At 53.1% G+C, this 14,076-nt stretch overlaps 1 protein-coding gene across 2 annotated transcripts in view; it reads left to right on the top strand.

Moving 5' to 3' along the window:
- Positions 1-5,069: 5,069 nt before the first annotated feature.
- LOC144505318 (ribonuclease inhibitor-like) overlaps positions 5,070-14,076 on the top strand; it is a 49,320-nt gene continuing 40,313 nt past the window's right edge. Inside the window, exon 1 of one of the 2 annotated variants that reach the window (XM_078231435.1) lies at positions 5,070-5,439. The gene's annotated coding sequence lies outside the window, so the exon portion shown is untranslated. The remainder of the gene's footprint in view (positions 5,440-14,076) is intronic. The other variant, XM_078231434.1, reaches the window with a different exon arrangement.

Raw genomic sequence — 14,076 nt, 5'->3', positions numbered from 1 at the left:
ATTGGCCGTGCTAAATTGCCCCTTAATGTCAGGGGGATTAGCAGGGTCAATATGTGGGGTTACGGGGACAGGGCTTGGGTGGGATTGTGGTTGGTACAGCCTCGATGGACCGAATGGCCTCGTTCTGCACTGTAGGGATTCTATGATGTTTGATGGCCAGCACAGACAGGATGGGCCGAAGGGCCTCTTTCTGTGCTGTGAAAATCCATGACTCTAAAATAATAAGAATGCCTTGCGCTTCGGGAAATCTCCTTTGCCCAGAGTGTGAAGCTTTATTCTCTTCAGTAGGAGGTAGGCCCAGCATTCATTGCCTATCCCCAGCTGCCCCCCTCGAACTGAGTGTCTCGTGCGGCCATTTCAGAGGGGTCAGTTAAGAATCGAGCACATCGCTGCGGGCTCTGGAGTCACATGTAGGCCAGACCGGGGTAAGGATGGCAGATTTCCTCAGTGTACCAGTGTTTTTTTTTAAATGACAGTCAGTGAAGGTTTCATGGTCACCAGAACTGAGGCTGGGTTTTCCGATTTCAGATTCAATTGAATTTAAATCCCACCAGTGGTTGTGATGGGATCTGACGCCGTGTTTACTGTATGCGCTGCTCCCAATGTGGTCTTACTCCATGTAGGGGAGACTAAACGCAGACGGGGTGACCGCTTTGCGGAACACCTTGTCTCTACTTGCAAGCTGGACCCTGGCCTTCCTGTTGCCATTTTCACTCAGCACTTTGCCCTCATGCCCACATGACCCTCCTTGACCTGCTGCAGTGCCCCAGTGAAGCCCAAACTGGAGGAACAGCACCTCCGCTTTCGGGCACATTGCAGAGCTCAGGACTCGAGGCTGAGTTCAACAACTTTAGATTGTTACCCTTCTCCCCCATCTTAACCTTTCCTTCTTACATCCCAAAGATCCCTCTCCCTCCCCCACCATCTGTCACCTGAGAGTCATCGAGATACACTGCCCGGAAACAGGCCCTTCTGCCCAACTCCTCCATGCTGACCAGGTATCCGAAACTGAACTGGTTCCACTTGCCTGTGTTTGGCCCATATCCCTCTAACCTTTCCCATCCATGTACCTCCCCAAATATCTTTTAAATGTTGTTGTATCCGCCTCTACCACCTCCTCTGGCAGCTCATTCCAGACACGCACCACCCCCTGTGTGAAAAAGTTGCCCCTCAGGTTTAAATCTTTCCCTCTCACCTTTAACCTTTGCCCTCTAGTTTTGGACACCCGTACTCTGGGGAAAAGAACTTGGATATTCACCTTATCCATGCCTCTCATTATTTTATAGACCTCTATAAGGTCACCCCTCATCATCATATTCAATGTATCAATCCCACCCAGGCCCTACCCCCATATCCCCACATATTTACCCACTAACCCCTCTAACCTACGCATCTCAGGACTCTAAGATATCCTCCTACACTCCAGGGAAAAAAGTCCCAGCCTTTCCTTATAATTCAAACCTTCCAGTCCTGGTAACATCCTTGTAAATCTTTTCCGCAGCCTTCCCAGTTTAATAACATCCTTTCTATAGCAGAATTGTACGCAATTCTCCAAATGTGGCCTTACCAATGTCCGGTACAGTTGTAACATTTGCAGCTTTATAAGACCCTCGTCAGACTCCACTTGGAGTACTGTGCTCAGTTCTGGTCGCCTCATTACAGGAAGGATGTAGAAATTATTGAAAGGGTGCAGAGAAGATTTACAAGGATGTTGCCTGGATTGGGTGGCATGCCTTATGAGGATAGGTTGAGGGAGCTCGGTCTTTTCTCCTTGAAGAGATGAAGGGTGAGAGGTGACCTGATAGAGGTGTACAAGATGTTGAGAGGTATAGATCGGGTGGATTCTCAGAGGCTTTTTCCCAGGGCTGAAATGGCCGCTACGAGAGGACACAGGGTTTAAGGTGCTGGGGAGTAGGTACAGAGGAGATGTCAGGGGTAAGTTTTTCACTCAGAGGGTGGTGGGTGAGTGGAATCGGCTGCCGTCAGTGGTGGTGGAGGCAAACTCGATAGGGTCTTTTAAGAGACTTCTGGATGAGTACATGGGACTTAATAGGGTTGAGGATTATAGGTAAGCCTATATATAGGCCTAGGTAGGTAGGGACATGACCAGCGCAACTTGTGGGCCGAAGGGCCTGTTTATGCTGTAGTTTTTCTATGTTCTATGTTCCATAACATCCCAACTCCTGTACTCAGTGCTCTGTACCAATGAAGGCAATTGTGCCAAACACCTCCTTCACCACGCTGTCTACCTGTGACGCCACTTTCAAGGAACTACGTACCTGCCCCCCTCGGTCTTCTGTTGGACAACACTCCCCAGGGCCCTGTCATTAACTGGGGAAGTCCTGCCCTGGTTTGTCTTACCAAAATTCAACACCTTTATCTGAATTAGACTCTATGGCCGGAATTCTCTGGTTGTTCACGTCGGCAGGATTTTCCGATCCCGCCGGTAGGATTTTCCGATCCCGCTGGTAGGATTTTCCAATCCCGCCGGCAGGATTTTCTGATCCCGTCGGCTGAATTTTCCGATCCCGTCGGCAGGATTTTCCGGTCCCGCTGGCAGGATTTTCCGGTCCTGCCGGCAGGTTTCCCACCGGCGTGGGGTGACATCCAGTGACTCTGTCCACACTTCCCGCTGCCTCGGCAAAGCAGCCAGCATAATTAAGGACCCCACGCACCCCGGACATTCTCTCTTCCACCTTCTTCCGTCGAGAAAAAGATACAAAAGTCTGAGGTCACGTCCCAACCGACTCAAGAACAGATTCTTCCCTGCTGCTGTCAGACTTTTGAATGGACCTACCTCGCATTAAGTTGATCTTTCTCTACACCCTAGCTATGGCTGTAACACTACATTCTGCACTCTCTCCTTTCCTTCTCTATGAATGGTATGCTTTGTCGTATAGTGTGCAAGAAACAATACTTTTCATTGCATGCTAATACATGTGACAATAATAAATCAAATCAAATCAAATCAAATGGGAATTCCCACCAACAGCAGCGGGACTGGAGAATCCCACCACTAGCAAACAACTCGTCACCTTCCACCAGCGGGAAACATGTGGCTCGGAGGTCGGAGATTCCCACCCTTTGTTCTTGAGTTTTGATCTTATTGAGCACGGATGGTCATTCTGCCGTGAAGATGTTCTGACACCTTTGCTGCTGTCTCTGTTAGTTCCCATCCATCACTGGCCCTCTCCTCTGTTGTACGTGCTCCACACCCTCTTATGCAATACGTAACGGTGTGGAAGGATAGGGCAGGAGAGGGAGGGCGAGGACATGGGAAAATGATGCTCTTTCAGAGTGTTTCTGCAGACCCGATGGCCCAAATGACCACTTCTGCACTATAAGGATTCTGTTTAAATAAAAATTCTCCGACCTCACCCATGGCTGGGATTTGCCACTCCCGCTACTGGGATTCTCCACTCCCGTGGCTGGGATTCTCCACTCCCGCTGCTGGGACTCTCCACTCCCGTGGCTGGGATTCTCCACTCCCGCTGCCGGGATTCTCCACTCCCGCTGCTGGGATTCTCCACTCCCGTGGCTGGGACTCTCCACTCTCACTGCTGGGATTCTCCACTCCCACTGCTGGGACTCTCCATTCCCGCAGCTGGGATTCTCCACTCTCGCTGCTGGGACTCTCCACTCCCGTGGCTGGGATTCTCCACTCCCGCTGCTGGGATTCTCCACTCCCGCTGCTGGGATTCTCCACTCCCATGGCTGGGACTCTCCACTCTCACTGCTGGGATTCTCCACTCCCGCTGCTAGGACTCTCCACTCCCGCTGCTGGGATTCTCCACTCCCGTGGCTGGGATTCTCCACTCCCGCTGCTGGGATTCTCCACTCCCGTGGCTGGGATTCTCCACTCCCGCTGCTGGGATTCTCCACTCCCGCTGCTGGGATTCTCCACTCCCGCTGCTGGGATTCTCCACTCACGCTGCTGGGATTCTCCATTCCCGCTGCTGGGATTCTCCATTCCCGTGGCTAGGGTTCTCCATTCCCGCTGCTGGGATTCTGCACTCCCGCTGCTGGGATTCTCCACTCCCGCTGTTGGGATTCTCCATTCCCACGGCTGGGATTCTCCACTCCCGCTGCAGTAAATGGAGATTCAGCTGAGTTGCAAATTCTCCATTCCCGCTGGCAGTGGAGGCGGGCCAGGTGAGATCGGAGGATTCGGACCAGTATCGAAAACATTGTTCCCGTTCTTTACTCCTGAGGAAGTTTTAAGTTCATTTATCAGTGTTATAAGTAGGTTTACATTAACACTGCAATGAAGTGACTGTGAAAATCCCCTAGTCGCCCACACTCTGGCGCCTGTTCGGGTACACTAAGGGAGAATTTAGCACGGCCAATGCACCCTAACCAGCATGTCATTGGACTGTGGGAGGAAACCCACGCAAACACGGGGAGAACATGCAGACTCCTCACACACAGTGACACAAGCCGGGAATCGAACCCGGGTCAAACGTTAACTCCGCTTCTCTCTCCCTACAGATGCTGTCGGGTTTTTCCAGAATTTCCCTTTCTCACTGACCTCTCACTGGATGGCTGGATTACTAGTCCAGTGACTGTAACACTAAGGCACCAACTCCCCTACCGATAATCGGGATACTGGGAATGGCTGGAGTGAATAGCGAACAGGGAAACATGGAAACTAGAAGCAGGAGGAGGCCATTCAGCCCTTCCAGCCTGCTCCAACATTCATTTTGATCCTGGCTGATCATCAAATTCAATATCCTGATCTCCCCCTTCCCCCCATATCCCTCGATCTCTTCAGCCCCAAGAGCGATATCTAATTTCTTCCAATCACACAACGTTTTGGCCTCAACTACTTTCTGTGGGAGTGAATTCCACATTCACCATCCTCTGGGTGAAGAAATTTCCCCTCACCTCAATTCTAAAAGGTTTACCCCTTCTCCTCAAACTATGACCCCGAGTTCTGGACTCCCTCACCATCAGGAACATTCTTTCTGAATCTGCCCTGTCTAACCCTGTTAGAATTTTATAAGTTTCTATCAGATCCCGTCTCAGAGGAAGCCGGGATGAACAAACGGGGGAGGGGAAAGGAGTAGCAGGAGATGATGACGGAGTGAGAGGGAGAGTTGGGGAGGTCTGAGTGGAGCAGGAACACCAGCAGGGAACCCGACGGGCCGAATGACCAGTTTCTGGGCCGCAAGCGATCTGTAACTTTCCAAAGGGACCAACTGGTGCCTGTTCCGAGCCATGGTGAGGGGGAGAGGCAGGCTGCTTATCACTACAGGGGAGGGCCCGACTGCAGTTAAACCACCCTCAGGACTACGCCCTGCTGATCAACTGCTGGTGACTGTCAGGAGAATTCACTTCCTCCCCCAAGGGGAGATCCAACGTAAGCAAAGAGGTGCCAGGGAGAATTGGACATCACATGCTTCAATCAACCTGCGTTTCTCTGGCTCGCTGCAACAGAAGGTGGGTGAGGTGTTTACGTTTTTTTAATTCATCCGTGGGACATGGGCGTCGCTGGCTGGCCAGCATTTATGATGTGGAGATGCCGGCGTTGGACTGGGGTAAACACAGTAAGAGGTTTAACAACACCACGTTCAAGTCCAACAGAATTATTTGGTAGCAAAAGCTTGTGTGGCTTTTGCTACCAAATAAACCTGTTGGACTTTAACCTGGTGTTGTTAAACTTCTTACAGCATTTATTGCCCGAGGGCAGATGAGATCTAAGACTCATAATCCAGGGCAGCACGCACAGGTGATAAAACTGAATTAGTGCCGCACTGTCAGAGGGTCAGTACTGAGGGAGTGCTGCACTGTCAGAGGGTCAGTACTGAGGGAGTGCTGCACTGTCAGAGGGTCAGTACTGAGGGAGTGCTGCACTGTCAGAGGGTCAGTACTGAGGGAGTGCTGCACTGTCAGAGGGTCCGTACTGAGGGAGTGCTGCACTGTCAGAGGGTCAGTGCTGAGGGAGTGCTGCACTGTCAGAGGGTCAGTGCTGAGGGAGTGCTGCACTGTCAGAGGGTCAGTGCTGAGGGAGTGCTGCACTGTCAGAGGGTCAGTGCTGAGGGAGTGCCGCACTGTCAGAGGGTCAGTACTGAGGGAGTGCTGCACTGTCAGAGGGTCAGTACTGAGGGAGTGCTGCACTGTCAGAGGGTCAGTACTGAGGGAGTGCTGCACTGTCAGAGGGTCAGTGCTGAGGGAGTGCTGCACTGTCAGAGGGTCAGTACTGAGGGAGTGCTGCACTGTCAGAGGGTCAGTACTGAGGGAGTGCTGCACTGTCAGAGGGTCAGTACTGAGGGAGTGCTGCACTGTCAGAGGGTCAGGACTGAGGGAGTGCTGCACTGTCAGAGGGTCAGGACTGAGGGAGTGCTGCACTGTCAGAGGGTCAGTGCTGAGGGAGTGCTGCACTGTCAGAGGATCAGTGCTGAGGGAGTGCCGCACTGTCAGAGGGTCAGTACTGAGGGAGTGCCGCACTGTCAGAGGATCAGTGCTGAGGGGGTGCTGCACTGTCAGCGTCAGTACTGAGGGAATGCCGCACTGTCAGAGGGTCGGTGCTGAGGGAGTGCTGCACTGTCAGAGGATCAGGGCTGAGGGAGTGCCGCACTGTCAGAGGTTCAGTGCTGAGGGAGTGCTGCACTGTCAGAGGGTCAGTACTGAGGGAATGCTGCACTGTCAGAGGGTCAGTACTGAGGGAGTGCCGCACTGTCAGAGGGTCAGTACTGAGGGAGTGCCGCACTGTCAGAGGGTCAGTGCTGAGGGAATGCCGCACTGTCAGAGGGTCAGTGCTGAGGGAGTGCTGCACTGTCAGAGGATCAGAGCTGAGGGAGTGCCGCACTGTCAGAGGGTCAGTGCTGAGGGAATGCCGCACTGTCAGAGGGTCAGTGCTGAGGGAGTGCTGCACTGTCAGAGGATCAGAGCTGAGGGAGTGCCGCACTGTCAGAGGGTCAGTGCTGAGGGAGTGCTGCACTGTCAGCGTCAGTACTGAGGGAGTGCCGCACTGTCAGAGGGTCAGTGCTGAGGGAGTGCTGCACTGTCAGAGGGTCAGTACTGAGGGAATGCTGCACTGTCAGAGGATCAGTGCTGAGTGAATGCCGCACTGTCAGAGGGTCAGTACTGAGGGAGTGCCGCACTGTCAGAGGGTCAGTACTGAGGGAGTGCCGCACTGTCAGAGGGTCAGTGCTGAGGGAGTGCTGCACTGTCAGAGGATCAGTGCTGAGGGAATGCCGCACTGTCAGAGGGTCAGTACTGAGGGAGTGCTGCACTGTCAGAGGGTCAGTACTGAGGGAGTGCTGCACTGTCAGAGGGTCAGTACTGAGGGAGTGCTGCACTGTCAGAGGGTCAGTACTGAGGGAGTGCTGCACTGTCAGAGGGTCAGTGCTGAGGGAGTGCTGCACTGTCAGATGGTCAGTACTGAGGGAGTGCTGCACTGTCAGAGGGTCAGTACTGAGGGAGTGCTGCACTGTCAGAGGGTCAGTGCTGAGGGAGTGCTGCCCTGTCAGAGGGTCAGTACTGAGGGAGTGCTGCCCTGTCAGAGGGTCAGTACTGAGGGAGTGCTGCACTGTCAGAGGGTCAGTACTGAGGGAGTGCTGCACTGTCAGAGGGTGAGTACTGAGGGAGTGCTGCACTGTCAGAGGGTCAGTACTGAGGGAGTGCTGCACTGTCAGAGGGTCAGTGCTGAGGGAGTGCTGCCCTGTCAGAGGGTCAGTACTGAGGGAGTGCTGCCCTGTCAGAGGGTCAGTACTGAGGGAGTGCTGCACTGTCAGAGGGTCAGTACTGAGGGAGTGCCGCACTGTCAGAGGGTCAGTGCTGAGGGAGTGCTGCACTGTCAGAGGGTCAGTGCTGAGGGAGTGCTGCACTGTCAGAGGATCAGTGCTGAGGGAGTGCCGCACTGTCAGAGGGTCAGTACTGAGGGAATGCTGCACTGTCAGAGGGTCAGTACTGAGGGAGTGCCGCACTGTCAGAGGGTCAGTACTGAGGAATGCCGCACTGTCAGAGGGTCAGTGCTGAGGGAATGCCGCACTGTCAGAGGGTCAGTGCTGAGGGAGTGCTGCACTGTCAGAGGATCAGTGCTGAGGGAGTGCCGCACTGTCAGAGGGTCAGTACTGAGGGAGTGCCGCACTGTCAGAGGGTCAGTGCTGAGGGAGTGCTGCACTGTCAGCGTCAGTACTGAGGGAGTGCTGCACTGTCAGAGGGTCAGTACTGAGGGAGTGCCGCACTGTCAGAGGGTCAGTACTGAGGGAGTGCCGCACTGTCAGAGGGTCAGTGCTGAGGGAGTGCTGCACTGTCAGAGGGTCAGTACTGAGGGAGTGCCGCACTGTCAGAGGGTCAGTACTGAGGGAGTGCCGCACTGTCAGAGGGTCAGTACTGAGGGAGTGCCGCACTGTCAGAGGGTCAGTACTGAGGGAGTGCCGCACTGTCAGAGGGTCAGTACTGAGGGAGTGCCGCACTGTCAGAGGGTCAGTGCTGAGGGAGTGCCGCACTGTCAGAGGGTCAGTGCTGAGGGAGTGCTGCACTGTCAGAGGGTCAGTACTGAGGGAGTGCCGCACTGTCAGAGGGTCAGTACTGAGGGAGTGCCGCACTGTCAGAGGGTCAGTACTGAGGGAGTGCCGCACTGTCAGAGGGTCAGTACTGAGGGAGTGCCGCACTGTCAGAGGGTCAGTGCTGAGGGAGTGCTGCACTGTCAGAGGATCAGTGCTGAGGGAATGCCGCACTGTCAGAGGGTCAGTACTGAGGGAGTGCTGCACTGTCAGAGGGTCAGTACTGAGGGAGTGCTGCACTGTCAGAGGGTCAGTACTGAGGGAGTGCTGCACTGTCAGAGGGTCAGTACTGAGGGAGTGCTGCACTGTCAGAGGGTCAGTGCTGAGGGAGTGCTGCACTGTCAGAGGGTCAGTGCTGAGGGAGTGCTGCCCTGTCAGAGGGTCAGTACTGAGGGAGTGCTGCACTGTCAGAGGGTCAGTACTGAGGGAGTGCTGCACTGTCAGAGGGTCAGTGCTGAGGGAGTGCTGCACTGTCAGATGGTCAGTACTGAGGGAGTGCTGCACTGTCAGAGGGTCAGTACTGAGGGAGTGCTGCACTGTCAGAGGGTCAGTACTGAGGGAGTGCTGCACTGTCAGAGGGTCAGTACTGAGGGAGTGCTGCACTGTCAGAGGGTCAGGACTGAGGGAGTGCTGCACTGTCAGAGGGTCAGGACTGAGGGAGTGCTGCACTGTCAGAGGGTCAGTGCTGAGGGAGTGCTGCACTGTCAGAGGATCAGTGCTGAGGGAGTGCCGCACTGTCAGAGGGTCAGTACTGAGGGAGTGCTGCACTGTCAGAGGGTCAGTGCTGAGGGAGTGCTGCACTGTCAGAGGGTCAGTACTGAGGGAGTGCTGCACTGTCAGAGGGTCAGTCCTGAGGGAGTGCTGCACTGTCAGAGGGTCAGTGCTGAGGGAGTGCTGCATTGTCAGAGGGTCAGTACTGAGGGAGTGCCGCACTGTCAGAGGATCAATACTGAGGGAGTGCTGCATTGTCAGAGGGTCAGTACTGAGGGAGTGCTGCACTGTCAGAGGGTCAGTTGGCTGTAAGGCACTGTTGTAGGAAACACTGTGGAAATACAAGGTTTCTTGCTGATACATATTGAAACCACAAACGTGGCTGCCCTCCGTTTATGCAATCCATAGAATCCCCCCTGTGCAGGTGGCCATTCAGCCCATCGAGTCTGCACAGACATTTCAAATAGAAATCTTATTCCAGCCAGCCCATCATTCCCTGTCCCAGTAACCCCACACATTTAACACAGTTTTCCCACCAATCTGCACAGCTTTGGGGTGAGGGAGGAAACCAGAGCACCCGGAGGAAACCCACACAGACACGGGGAGAACGTGCAGACTCCACACAGACAGTGACCCAAGCCTGGAATCGAACCTGGGTCCCTGACGCTGTGAGGCAGCAGTGCTATCACTGTGCCACCGTGCCGCCCCTAAATGTTGATGGGATGAGTGTGGTATGCAGGATGTTTTATTGGGTAACAGATCTTACTCGATCTGAGGCACATTACACAGCGTCAGCAGGGAGCTCAAACCCTCACAGCCTTATCTTCACACTCCACATGTTGCAGCCTGAGTAACTCCCTGGATACATCGGAGTCAGGCTCTCGGCCTTGTTCTTTCTCCATGGCAACCAACAAACATCATCAGCTTCAATGATAACTCCCCTCGAGCCCTGAATCCAAACCAACCCAAGCTTCAAACTGTGAACAGCAAGATCCCGTACAAGAATGATGATGCGATTTTTTTTCTCTCGGTAATGTTCATTGAGTAATGAATGCTGGGAGACTCATACTAACCCTCTGACAGTGCAGCACTCCCTCAGTACTGACCCTCTGACAGTGCGGCACTCCCTCAGTACTGATCCTCTGACAGTGCGGCACTCCCTCAGTACTGATCCTCTGACAGTGCAGCACTCCCTCAGTACTGACCCTCTGACAGTGCAGCACTCCCTCAGTACTGACCCTCTGACAGTGCGGCACTCCCTCAGCACTAACCCTCTGACAGTGCGGCACTCCCTCAGCACTGACCCTCTGACAGTGCGGCACTCCCTCAGCACTAACCCTCTGACAGTGCGGCACTCCCTCAGCACTGACCCTCTGACAGTGCGGCACTCCCTCAGCACTGACCCTCTAACAGTGCAGCACTCCCTCAGCACTGACCCTCTGACAGTGCGGCACTCCCTCAGCACTGACCCTCTGACAGTGCGGCACTCCCTCAGTACTGACCCTCTGACATTGCGGCACTCCCTCAGTATTGACCCTCTGACAGTGCAGCACTCCCTCAGTACTGACCCTCCGACAGTGCAGCACTCCCTCAGTGCTGATCCTCTGACAGTGCGGCACTCCCTCAGCACTGACCCTCTGACAGTGCAGCACTCCCTCAGCACTGACCCTCTGACAGTGCAGCACTCCCTCAGTACTGACCCTCTGACAGTGCAGCACTCCCTCAGCACTGACCCTCTGACAGTGCAGCACTCCCTCAGTACTGACCCTCTGACAGTGCAGCGCTCCCTTAGCACTGACCCTCTGACAGTGCGGCACTCCCTCAGTACTGACCCTCTGACAGTGCAGCGCTCCCTCAGTACTGACCCTCTGACAGTGCGGCACTCCCTCAGCACTGACCCTCTGACAGTGCAGCGCTCCCTCAGTACTGACCCTCTGACAGTGCAGCGCTCCCTCAGTACTGACCCTCTGATAGTGCAGCGCTCCCTCAGTACTGACCCTCTGACAGTGCAGCGCTCCCTCAGTACTGACCCTCTGACAGTGCAGCACTCCCTCAGTACTGACCCTCTGACAGTGCAGCGGAGCTCCCTCAGTACCTGAGAGGGATCGGTGTTGGGACCTTTGCTGTTTGTTTTATATATATTAAAGAGTTGGATGCGAATGTGGAAAATATAATTCGTAAAGTTGCAGACGACATGAGAATTAATGGTTTTGTTGATAGTGAGGAGGATAGGAGTGGGTGGCACGGTGGCACAATGGTTAGCACTGAAACGTAGAAACAACACAGTATGTTAATATGTGACAATAATAAATCAAATCAAATCAAATCAAAAAACCAAAATTGGAAGCTCGCCCTCCTCCGCCATGCTTGAAGCTGTGCATTGGTGGGAGTAACACAGTAAGAAGTCTCACAACACCAGGTTAAAGTCCAACAGGTTTACAGACATTATTGCTCTCATGGTCTTACTGCTTAGTTTCTTTGCTCGTTTCTGAAAATATGATTTTAGACCCCTGATATCTTGAGGACGATTGTCCACAAAAAATTGAAAATGTTGAATTTGCGGGAAAACTGGAAGAATTCACGCTGTTTCTTTCCAGTGGGAGTTCAGATTAGAATCTCCCACCATCCATTGACTCTGTCTACACTTCCCGCTGCCTCGGCAAAGCAGCCAGCATAATTAAGGACCCCACGCACCCCGGACATTCTCTCTTCCACCTTCTTCCGTCAGGGAAAAAGATACAGAAGTCTGAGGTCACGTACCAACCGACTCAAGAACAGCTTCTTCCCTGCTGCTGTCAGACTTTTGAATGGACCGACCTCGCATTAAGTTGATCTTTCTCTACACCCTAGCTATGGCTGTAACACTGCATTCTGCACCCTCTCCTTTCCTTCTCTATGAACAGTATGCTTTGTCCGTATCGTGCGCAAGAAACAATACTTTTCACTGTAGACTACTACATGTGACAATAATGAATCAAATCAAATCACTGCTGCCTCACAGCGCCAGGGACCCAGGTTCAATTCCGGCTTTGGCTCACTGTCTGTGTGGAGTTTGCATGTTCTCCCCGTGTCTGTGTAGGTTTCTTCCGGGTGCTCCGGTTTCCTCCCACAGCCCGAAAGACGTGCTGGTTAGGTGCATTGTCCCGAACAGGCGCTGGAGTGTGGCGACTAGGGGATTTTCACAGTAACTTCATTGCAGTGTTAATGAAGGCCTACATGTGACAATAATAAATCAACCAAACTTAAGTCTGAGGCTGCAGACTGATATTGATTAGTTGGTCAGAGCAATGACAGACAGAGTTTAATCCTGATAAGTTTGATTTGATTTATTATTGTCACATGTATTGGGATACAATGAAAAGTATTGTTTCTTGCGAGCTATACAAAGCATACCATTCATAGAGAAGGAAAGGAGAGAGTACAGAATGTAGTGTTACAGACATCGCTAGGGTGTAGAGAAAGATCAACTTAATGCAACGTAGGTCCATTCAAAAGTCTGACAGCAGCAGGGAAGAAGCTGTTCTTGAGTCGGTTGGTACGTGACCTCAGACTTTTGTATCTTTTTCCCGATGGAAGAAGGTGGAAGAGAGAATGTCCGGGGTGTGTGGGGTCCTTAATTATGCTGGCTGCTTTGCCGAGGCAGCGGGAAGTGTAGACAGAGCCAATGGATGGGAGGTTGGTTTGCGTGATGGACTAGGCTTCATTCACGACCTTTTGTAGTTTCTTGCGGTCTTGGGCAGAGCAGGAGTCAGACCAAGCTGTGATACAACCAGAAAGAATACTTTCTATGGTGCATCTGTAAAAGTTGGAGAGAGTTGGAGCGGACATGTCGAATTTCCTTAGCCTCCTGAGAAAGTAGAGGCGTTGGTGGGGCTTTCTTAGCTCTAGTGTTGGCATGGGGGGAACCAGGACAGGTTGTTGGTGATCTGGACACCGAATAACTTGAAGCTCTCGACCATTTCTACTTTGTCCCCATTGATGTAGACGGGGATATGTTCTCCTCTATGTTCCACTACACTAGGTGTGAGGTGGTGCATTTTGGGAGATCTAATATGGGTAAGATATAAAATGCAAATTTGCCATCGTCCCAGATAACCACAGGAGAGCTGACTGCTGGTCATTTAACCTGAGGGTCAGCACAGCTCAGGTGAGGGGTAAGGTTGAGAAGGCGAGGCCTTCATGAATAACCACAGCTGGTACGGGAAGCGAACCCACGCTGTTGGCATCGCTCCGCACACGAGCCAGCCGTCAGGCCCACTGAGCTAACCAACTCAGGATACACGCTGTAAACGGGAGCTTCCTAGGGACTATTGAAGAACAAAGGAACCTTGGTGTAGAAGGCCATAGATCCCTGAAGGTGGCAGCACCGGGTAGATAGGGTGGTGAAGAAGGCATACGGAATGTTTGCCTTCATTGGCCGGGGCATGGAATGTCGGAGCAGGGAGGTCCTGGTACCACTTTATAAACCATTGGTTAGGCCACAGATGGAATATTGTGTGCAGCTTTGGTCTCCACAGGAAGGACGAGATTGCGATGGAGAGGGTGCAGAGGAGATTCACCAGGACGCTGCCTGGGCTGGAAAGTCTCGGTTATGAGGAGAGGCTGGATAGGCTGGGGGTTGTTTTCCCTGGAGCAGAGGAGGCTGAAGGGGGGAATCTGATAGAGGTATACCAAACCATGAGAGGCGTAGGTAGGGTCGATTGTCAGAATCTTGTTCCCGTGGCAGAGGCGTCTAAGACCAGAGGATTAAAGTGAGGAGGAAGCAGTTTGGAGGGCATCTGAGGAAAATCTTTTTCACCCAAAGGGTGGTGGAAATATGGAACGCGCTGCCTGAGAGGACGGAGGAGGCAGCTAC

Source organism: Mustelus asterias, chromosome 16 (genome assembly GCF_964213995.1).
Source record: "Mustelus asterias chromosome 16, sMusAst1.hap1.1, whole genome shotgun sequence".
Lineage (NCBI taxonomy): Eukaryota > Metazoa > Chordata > Chondrichthyes > Carcharhiniformes > Triakidae > Mustelus > Mustelus asterias.
Note: the sequence above shows the minus strand (reverse complement) of the source record. Positions and strands in the feature narration are given on the sequence as shown.